Raw genomic sequence first — 9,070 nt, 5'->3', positions numbered from 1 at the left:
ACAAGTCTTCAGGTGAGTGCTGTCAAGGGACAAGAGGACAATGGGAGAGTCGCTGATGGCTTTACTGCAGAACCGGAGACATTTGTGAGGACAACTTCCAGAAAACAATGTTAGCTGGCACCTGGATGTGATTCTAAGCCTGCTGTGAAATGTCACAGGAGACTGTTCTGGAAAAAAGGGACAAAGGTAAAGATACTTAGTAGGATAGAAACTAGTATATTCCAGCAAGAGCTGAAACATAGTAGAAGCTTAGCAACATTATAGCGACAGTATCTGGTATTTGTTTTAAAAGCCCGCTGTGTGTGCCAAGCCAAATAAAAGTGGAAGGAAGATAAATTAGGAGACTCTTACAGATTGTGGCTTCCTACTAAATTGTCTCTGCCCAGACGAGGGACTCTCCCACCCTAGGATTTCCAATAGCATGCGATGCTGATTGTGAAAGGCACAGTCACTAGGTGAGCCCTACACACCTTTCCAATGAAAACCTGAACCTTGAAGGTAATTGAAAGGTAGAAGTTTTAAGGTTGCCTCCCCTCCAGACAAAGGTTCAGAGTAGAAGAAAAAAAAAACAAAAAACAAAAAAACGGCTAGGCCCTGGGATTGTATGTTCCAGGAAGCTTCTCCTAGGACCATAGAATTACATCGGTCGGTTCAACAACTCTTTCCCAGGAACTAGCTGACCATAAAGTTAGATTAAAATCTTAGAGAACAATCTTGAGAAGCAGGAAGCTCCTTCTTGTGATTTTTCACTGGTATTCTCGACATTTTCCAATGACGCCCTCCCTATCCCCTTGGGTTGTGGTTTCTTCCTTTAAATTCCTCTTCTCTTAGCTATTTGTGGTCGAACTCCACTGCCCCTGCGTGGGATACGAGTCTCGATCCCAGTGCACTGGTTCCTATCAATAAACCTTGTGTAAATTACAGCAAGGATGGTCTTACGTGAGTTCTTGGGGGGTCGCATCATTCTGAGACGTGAGTGAGGGTCTCCCCGCTCCGGAGGTCTTTCATAATGTATAGGCCAAATGTGACAACTTAGCCCTTCTCCATTGGCTCCTTTGTCCCCATCCTTACTTGCAACAATACAGAGATAGTTACCAAGATGCTTTGCATGTGGAAGGATGCAGTATTTGGGATGAACCTTGATAATCTATGATATTTCAGATCTACCTTAGCAACCTAGAACATGTACTTAACCATCTTTATGTATCAGTTTTTTATGTCTGGATACAGGAAGGATAGCATCTAAGTATTTTAAAGACTTCGAATGATCTCTTATGGAGAAACAACTGAAGAAATTATACCTCTATACTATGCATGCTGGGTAACAGTGAGTGAAATAGGAACTATGTATACTTATGTTGAGATAAAAAATACATTAAACTGGGGAGGAGAGTTGAAAAATCATATTTTATGTAACAAAACTGATACTGTGCCCTTCTATGCACATGATGGCTTCGCTGTCTTTTTCTTCTCTATTTAATAATAGGTATGCTATTTGTAGGAATTATTCAGTGCTCAGCATCTCTTGCAGCTATGTGTGGCTTTATTCTGCTAAATGAGATGTAATCAGAGGTGTACATAAGTGAGAGTCTTGGGTTTTTGTTTTTTGTCGTTTGTTTGTTTATTTGGTTTGTCAGTTGGTTGGTTTGGGGGCTTTTGTGTTTTGTTTTTTTCTGCTGTATCTGGTCTGGTGAACAAGAAGAATGGCTAGATCTTTTATCATCATATTGGAGCAGGTGACCTACAGGATGGAAACCACAGATAAAGTATGACAAAGTGGACCTGCATTCCTTATAACAATATGGAGCCACCATTTAGCTCTGGACCTCCGGCTTCCAAATTTTCCTTACATCTGGCAGAAACTTTTGACTTGCTTGAACTATTGTTATTTGAGATTTCCTACTCCTGCAGCCAAATGTAAACAAAAGTAACAGAGTAGGTAAATCTCTCAGTCTGCAAGGAGACACACTAATCTATTATCAGTTGTAACCCTGGGAACAAAAGAGAGACGTAATTACAGAAAATACTGGGGGAAAGCAACTCTGTCTTTCATAGTTAGCTTTTAGGAGAATTTGTTCAGAGAAGACAATTGTCCAAGTAAGAACTGATTTTTGAAGGGTAAAAAAAGACTTCTGTTAAATGAAAGAGGGATGAAGTTTTCAACAGCAGCAGATGGGACTTAGGACCTCTGGGCCTACAGAGCAGCTTTTCCTCAAACTCAGCAGCAGCCAGGAAATTTTAGCTAACGTGTCTCCAAAGAATCTTCCTCAGAGTGTGGGCAGGTTCCTCCCTTCAGGGACACTTCACCTGTGGATTGACCACCTGGAGCCATCTAGCAGGTCACATGGCTTCTTCTAGATCAATGGTTCTCAACCTGTAAATTCTGAGCCCTTTCAGGGGTCAAACAACTCTTTCACAGGGGTCACCTAAGACCATCAGAAAACAGATATTTATATCATGATTCATAATAGTAGCAAAATTACAGTTATGGAATAGCAACAAAAATAATTTTATAGTTGGGGGTTAAAACATGAGGAACTGTATTAAGGAGTCACAGCATTAGGAAGGTTTAAAAAACACTGTTCTAAATGGAAATGAATCTGGCTGGGGTGGGGGCAGCGTTGTATGACTTTGTAGTCTTCTAGTCTTCACATTCTGATGGTCTCATCCTATCTTCCAAATAATAGAGACATAGACAGGTTAGAGGGATAGAGGGATGTGAGGTATGCCACTAAGAGCTGAGCTACAAACTCTAGTCACATTCACATCTTCTCATCAGCAAGAAGCCTATATGTATCAATGAGACAGAAATGGGAGGGGAAAAGCCTTTCCTAGTGGCAAAGTACCCAGAATTGTTACCCCCTTTAAAGAGCCCAACCACGCCCTTCTCCCTGCCTCAGCTGGAGAGTTGGCCCACCAGACAAATCACATGCATGAGCTGGCTGTTGTCAGAAATCAGTGTGGTAAACGAAGATGACTCCTGTAGGCTCAGAGGGAGTAGCACTCTTAGGAGGTGTGGCCCTGTTGGAGTAGATGAGAGACAAGCTTTGAGGTTTCAGATGCTCAAGCCAGGCCCAGTGTCTCTCTTGCCTTCAGATGCAGATGTAGAACTCTCAGCTCCTTCTCCGGCACCATGTCTCCCTGCAGCTGCCATGCCAAGACCACAATGGACTAAATCTCTGAGCTGTAAGCCAGCCCCCAATCAAATGTTTTCCTTTCTAAGAGTTGCCATGGTCACAGCCATCAAAACCCTAAGACAATTAGTCTCCCCAGTCTTAAATGCCACTCTACTATTTCAGAACAACCAGGCACTAATTTGTCCCATTAATTCAAAGCCTCCACTGTGTGCCCCCTTTCACTTGAGGGCCTCACCCCACCTTCCATGAAGAAAGCACAAGCCATATATCAATTCCCGTATTTTGCCACTTCCCCAATGTAAATCCCTTCTGACGTTCAATCTCCTTTTCTACATCTGCCTATTCCCCACAGAACAGTTGTACCCTCTTGTTTGAGGCTGGGCCCCAGACACATGGCCTGAATCCCACGTGCTTGCCATTTTCCCACATTCTTCCTGGGATTAAATACCAATCATTTGCAGTCTGAGGATGCACCCTAAATCAGAGTCATACCTTCTCCTGGATGCCTAGACAAAAAACATGGGAGAAAGAAGCTTTTGCTCTTTGACTGCTGGCCTCACTCTGGATCACTAGCATTAGAAGATACTCCAGCATATACTAAAGACCTCCTGAAGCATCTAGCCTCATGGACCAAACTATGAGATTCTTTTTTTCTTTATTTCATGTATGTGAGTATTCTGTCACTCTCTTCAGACACACCAGAAGAAGGCACCAGATCCTGTTACAGATGGTTGTAAGTCACCATGTGGTTGCTGGGAATTGAACTCAGGACCTCTGGAAAAGCAGTCAGTGCTCTTAACCGCTGAGCCATCGCTCCATCCCAAACTATGAGATTCTTTTTTTTTTTTAAAGATTTGTTCATTTATTATATATAAGTACACTGTAGCTATCCACAGACACACCAGAAGAGGGCATCGGATCCCATTACAGATGGTTGTGAGCCACCATGTGGTTGCTGGGAATTGAACTCAGGATCTCCAGAAGAGTAGTCGGGTGCTCTTAACCGCTGAGCCATCTCTCCAGCCCGAACTATGAGATTCTTAAATGTCCTGTTAGTAGACAAGTAGACAGCCATTCTTGGAGTGGGTAGCCAGGAAGTCATACACACACACACACACACACACACACACACACACACACACACCATACAACACATACACACTCTCATCCTATCAGCTCTATTTCCCTAGAGATCCTTGACTAATATGCCTTCGCAGCCTCTCTCTACTCACTTAAGAGAATGTTTAAAAATTCAACTTTATGGGGTTAGAGAAATGACCCAGCAGTTAAGAGAGTTTGATGCCCTTCCAAAGGACCCAAGAGCAGTTCCCAGAACCCACACTGGGAAGCTACAGGTGCCTGCAGCTCCAGCTCCAGAGTATCAGAATCCTCTTCTGGAGCACACATAACACACACACACACACACACACACACACACACACACACACACACACACACACACACACACACACACATTTAAAAAATAAAATATTTCTTTATATTTCAACGTTATGCTGGGTATAGTGACATGCACTTGTTGTCCTTCCTTGCACTTGAGAGGTAGAGGAAGGAAAATCGGGAGTCCTAGGCTAGCCTGGGCTACATGAGACCATGCCATTAAAAGCTGAAAACACAGAAAGAAAAAAGAGAAACCAGCTTTATGTTCAACAAGAAAATTGCTGCGTTAGCTCGGCTCCTACAGTGCCTAGTTTATCAGGGTCTCCCTTCCCTTTCCTTGATTGTCCCCAAGCAGAACATAACCCAAGTCAGCAACACCTGCATCAGCACAACCATGGTATCCTATTCTTTTGTTTTTTCAGATTCTTCTTTTTATTAACTCATACACAACTCCTTGTCCTCTGGCTTGTTGAAGCAGTAAGTCAGTCAACACCTGCCACAGTAATGCCTGTCAAAGTGACCACCTCCAGCACCACATTCATCAGAAGGACGTTCCCGACAACGTCGGCTGATTTTACCATTTTCATCCACCTTATAGTGTTTCAGCACAGCCGACTTAACCTGCTTCCTCCTATGCTTACTTTTCTTGTGTGTAGTATAAGACTTCTTCCTTTTCTTAGCACCACTGTCAATGAGGGTGCTGAGGGTACCTGGAAGAGAATGGGGTACAAGAGACATGAAGAAGGACACCAAGACAAGAGTCTGATCTAGGCGACAATTTTATTTTTTCCAAGGCTAAATTTATACCATAACAGGGGTAACAGAGGGAGGGGGAAGTAAGAAACAGTTATGCAGGCCAAGGACACAATATTCATGTGGTCAGGGAATCAGCTGATATTGACAGGATGTCAGAAATGTTACAGGTTTATCATATCTATTAGTCAGCAGGATGTTGGTTTATCAGAAAGGTTACAGGTCATCACATTGGGCATCTTGACGTCAGATGTATTTCTCAGCAAGGTCAGAACTTTATCATATCATTATTCATCCTGACCACCAGATTTGTATTAGTCTTCTGCAGCTGGCTGGGGATTTTCCATGAACCCAGTCATACTTAATTCTCACCATAATAATAACATCAACAATGGAGGGCTTCAAGGGCATTGCTCACAACACACCATCACGACGTCTCAGCACAAAATGGAACGTGGACTCCTTTTAAATGTTGTAGTCAGACAAAGTACAGCCATCTTTTAGCTGCTTACCAGCAAAGGCCAACCTCTGCTGACGAGGAGGAATTCCTTCCTCATCCTGGATCTTGGCCTTTACATTTTCTATAGTGTCCAAGGGCTCAACCTTGAGCATGATGGTCTTCCCTGTAAGAGTCTTCACAAAAATCTGCATCATGGCGGCGGCTCCACCCATGATGGTGGATCGGAAAGGCTGGTATCCTATTCTGTGCCAGCAATATCTGTGCCTGTGGCTGCTGAAGCTTCGCCCAAAACCATTTTGGGGTGTGCCTACAATAGGTTTGTCTCAAAGCTCTTAGGGCAGGAAAAAGGGCAAAGGCAAAAGGGTCTGCAGAGAAGAAAAGTGGTCACAGTAAATTGGGAGACATAGCCCCAGGCCAGTCTGTAGAAAGTTTCATTTAAATTTTGATTGAAAAAAATCTTTATACAATTTATTCTGATCATGCTTTCCCCTCCACCTACTCTACTCCTCCCAGATCCTCTCTGCCCACCCAACTCTATTCCTTTTTTCTTTAAAAAAGAAACAAAACAGGAAATTCACATACACACACCCCACAAACCCTCAGAAACAGAAACCAAATATACAAGTGTAATGATCTGTATAGATATGACCCCCATAGATCAGGTATTTGAGCAGGTGAGGCCTGTTGGGGAAGTGTGTCACCATAGCAGGCAGGTTATGAGGAGGTCTCGTATGCTCCAGCCACACACGGTGTGGTACACAGTCTCCGTCTCAGCTTCTTCTCCAGCACCAGGTCTGGCTGGACACTGTCATGACAATAATGGACTAAACTTCTCAATCTGTAAGCCAGCTGTAAGTAAATGTTTATAAGAGTTGTCATAGTCACAGTGTCTTTTCATAGCAATGAAACCCTAACTAAGACTACAAGCAAAAGACCAGTAGACCAAACAAAGCAATCTGAGACAAAAAGTTTACAAATATACCACTGAGTTCATTTTGTGTTGGCCACTAACTATTGCTGGGCTTGGTTAACACACCCTAAAATGTGGTTAATATACCCAGTGAGATTCCATTGGAGAAAAGTAAGTTTTCCTTTGCAAGTGGGTACCAATTAAACATAGCTTCTAGGTTAGTGGTGGGAGCCTATGTCCACATCCCCCTTTCAGTACTGAGACCACATCAGGCTTGAACCTGTGCAAGGCAAGTCTTGTGTATGCTGTCACAGTCTCTGTAAGTTCATATGTGTCTGGGGGGTCACAGTTTCCTTGGCATCATCTGCTACTTCTTCAAACTTATCTAGGGGTTGGGGATTTAGCTCAGTGGTAGGCGCTTGCCCAGCAAAGCGCAAGGCCCTGGGTTGGGTCCCCAGCTCGAAAAAAAAAAAAAAAAAGAAGCTTTTAAAAAACTTATCTAGCTTGTCTTCCACATATCCCTGAACCCCGAGGGAAGGGTTTGATGAAGACATTCCATTTAGCGATGAGTGAGAGTTTCATCTTCATGGTAATATTTGAAGTCATGGAGGAGTTGGGGGATGAAGGGAAGAAATGTGGAGGTACAAAAGACTCCATCAAGCTTGAGTGTTGAAAGACAGCCCTGTTGCACCATGGAAATACAGACAGACCTTTCAGGGGTGACACAGTCATGTGTGAAAGCAAGCTCATGGAAGATGTAAAGGTTCACTGTAGTTCCCAAAATCAAAAGTCAAGAAAGCACACTGAGATGTGCACACTGGGAAAAAGGCAGAGCATTTAAGTTAAAGCACCTGACAAAGGCTGGATGTGTGGGCGCTCCCCGTCAGTGGGCACAGTGACACTTATAATAACTGCCCACAAAATAACATGTTCTCAATAAAAGGTTGTTATCCAACAGGCAAGCTAGATTCCAATATAAATCCATCATCATCTTGAAATTTTAATCTCAGTGGAGATGAAGTTACTTTCCCCACAAAATGTCGAAACACTGCTGTCTTTGTCTTCTGCGACCTCACCTTCTCCTTGAAACATTCCATTATAAAGAGACAAGTAGCTTGAAAGGACTACATGGCAGTGGACAGGACTTTGGTACATTATATACACATGCAGAAGCCATTATTTTATAAAATTCAGATATAAATAAATGTATAGAAACTGGTTTTCTATGGAGGGACAAATTCAGGCCATATGCAACATCTCCAAGAGGGTCTAGATCTTGGCAGACCACAAGACAAACTCAACTCTCTAGCATGGTTTTGTTTTTATTCTTAGCCTTAGAATGATGCTTTTTAAAAAGCTAAGCAATGCTTTTAAATTAGATAATCAGAGATACTTTGATGTTTTTCTCTCTTAATGCGTCAGAAGTACCAGCGACTCTGGGCATCTTTCCCGCAGACAACCATCAACACAGGCCAAGGGGAGGCTGGCCCTCTTAGGCTGGCATCACTTCATACCACAAGGATGTCTGCACAGAACCTGCCTTACCCTCAGCAAGGAGCATTATTTACTCTCCGCCCCTCTGCTGGCCAAATCCCTGCAACTGCAGAAAAGACCAAATTATCCTGCCCTGTACACAGCAGCAAACAGAGCTTTGCTACTACTGGGGGGAAAACAATCGTCTCTGTTCATAGCCTTTTCCCAGAAGCAGGTGACACGGGTCCAAGAGATGCAAATGGGAATTTGACAAATCGTCACCTTGAAAACGAAATGGCGTGCTGAGTGCTAATTTCTCTCATGCTGTGCTATACGTGGGCTTAGACGTGCTTCAGAACTGCTTGCAAATTTTGCTTTCCCAAAAACATTTAAAATATTAAATAATTTCATCACCATGTTTCTAAATATGATAAAAATTTTTGTTTATTACAAGATCTTACTATGTAGCCCTGGCTGGCCTGGAACTCTTTACATAGACCAGATTGGCTTTAAACTCAGAGAACCATCTGCCTCTCTGCCTCTCTGCCTCTCTGCCATTCTCTGCCTCTTAAGCGCTGGGCATACACCATCATGCCTACCTGATTAAAATACATTAAGCCAATCCAGAAGTGCACAAGAATTATCTTGTATTTATCTAAGATTGCAATATTAGACTCCTTATCCCAACCTGGTACTCATGGTAGCCATAGCAGAGGCAAAGAAGAGGAAAAGAGAGGGAGAGGAGGGGAGGAGAGAGGAAGGGGGAAAGGAAGAGAGAAAAAGAAGAAAAGGAGGAGAGGGACAGGAGGAGGGAGGAGAGATGAGAGGAGAAGACTGGGAAACAAGGAAAAGGAAACAGACAGACAGCAACCAGCCGAGCTCAGGAGAGTCTCCATCACTGAGTCTGCTAGGAACCCGTCCAGGCAAGCAGTCAGTAAC

General features: G+C 43.2%; 1 pseudogene; it reads right to left on the bottom strand.

The window, feature by feature from the left end:
• Positions 1 to 4,970: 4,970 nt before the first annotated feature.
• LOC116884902 lies at positions 4,971 to 5,939 on the bottom strand (annotated as a pseudogene).
• Between the last annotated feature and the right edge of the window lie 3,131 nt (positions 5,940 to 9,070).

The sequence above is a fragment of the Rattus rattus genome, chromosome 15 (genome assembly GCF_011064425.1).
Source record: "Rattus rattus isolate New Zealand chromosome 15, Rrattus_CSIRO_v1, whole genome shotgun sequence".
Classification (NCBI taxonomy): domain Eukaryota; kingdom Metazoa; phylum Chordata; class Mammalia; order Rodentia; family Muridae; genus Rattus; species Rattus rattus.
The sequence above is the reverse complement of the archived record's forward strand: the minus strand, read 5'-3'. Positions and strand labels throughout refer to the sequence as shown.